This window comes from Euprymna scolopes, chromosome 21 (genome assembly GCF_053919585.1).
Source record: "Euprymna scolopes isolate OS-2025 chromosome 21, ASM5391958v1, whole genome shotgun sequence".
In the NCBI taxonomy this organism is placed as follows: domain Eukaryota; kingdom Metazoa; phylum Mollusca; class Cephalopoda; order Sepiida; family Sepiolidae; genus Euprymna; species Euprymna scolopes.
In genome coordinates this window covers 96,502,104-96,503,141 of record NC_136502.1, presented here as the reverse complement: position 1 = coordinate 96,503,141, position 1,038 = coordinate 96,502,104, and the positions used below count along the sequence as shown (strand labels likewise).

The window sequence follows — 1,038 nt, the reverse complement described above, 5'->3', positions numbered from 1 at the left end:
CCTACACTAAGACATTCGATTGATTGAGGTGATAAACTTGGTAAAGATTTGGTGTTTCTTGGCTCAGTGATTCCAAGATTTTCATCTGACATTAGTAAAAGAATAAGAATGGCAACTTCTGCATTTGGATGTTTAAAGAAAAAATATTGAGAAGGAAGAACATACCAACATCTCTGAAGACTTTACAATGCGTTTATAACTAACATCACACTTTAAAAGTTTGTGTTCTTTACTTCTAAGATTTGAGTTTTTTGTGAGAAACAAAGGACGAAAATGAACCCAGACAAATACGGCATAATCACATTGACACACCAGTTCCCGTCAGATCACCGAAGTTAAACAATGTTGAGCCTGGTCATTATTAAAATGGGTGACCAATTTGGGAAGTCCAGGCGCTGTATGTAGGAGGACGTAGACACCTCCCTGCAAGAGTTGCAAAAATCTAATGTCGTCATCTCCCTTAACTGGGATATACATGCGACTGGGGATCGCTTGTAAATTACATACTCCCAGAAGGAGTCAGTGGAACCCAAATAGAGTTAGTGCCGTTTCACACACACACACACAAAATCTTTTCCTCTTCTGGAGATAATATCGCAACAAACAACACGATTGGAAAAAAAAATGTCTTTCTTTATTCTGCAGTTCCAGAATCTTAATCTGACATTAGCAGAAGACTAGGAATAGCAACTTCTGTGTTAGGATGTTTCAAAGAAAAAAATATGGAGCAGGAAGAATATATCAACGTGTCTGAAGTTAAAATTTTATAATTCATAGAGAGTTCCTATTGCGACGTATGCTGGTGAAAGATGGACTATATTGACAGAGCTTGAAAGGAAGCTCAGTGTCTTTGAAATGTAGCGTTCAAGAACTTTACATGGAGTAACTTTGTGAGATGGATAAAGAAATGCAGATATCAAAAAGGAAATTAAAATTAACAGATCCGTCAATGTTATTCAAAAAAAAAGGGGGGGGGGTTAACGTGGTTTGAACAGACTCCAGCTATGAAAAGAAATCATATCAAGAAGATTTAATTGA

At 36.7% G+C, this 1,038-nt stretch overlaps 1 pseudogene; it reads left to right on the top strand.

The window, feature by feature from the left end:
• Positions 1–285: 285 nt before the first annotated feature.
• On the top strand, positions 286–404 carry LOC145243106 (5S ribosomal RNA; annotated as a pseudogene).
• The last annotated feature ends 634 nt before the right edge of the window (positions 405–1,038 follow it).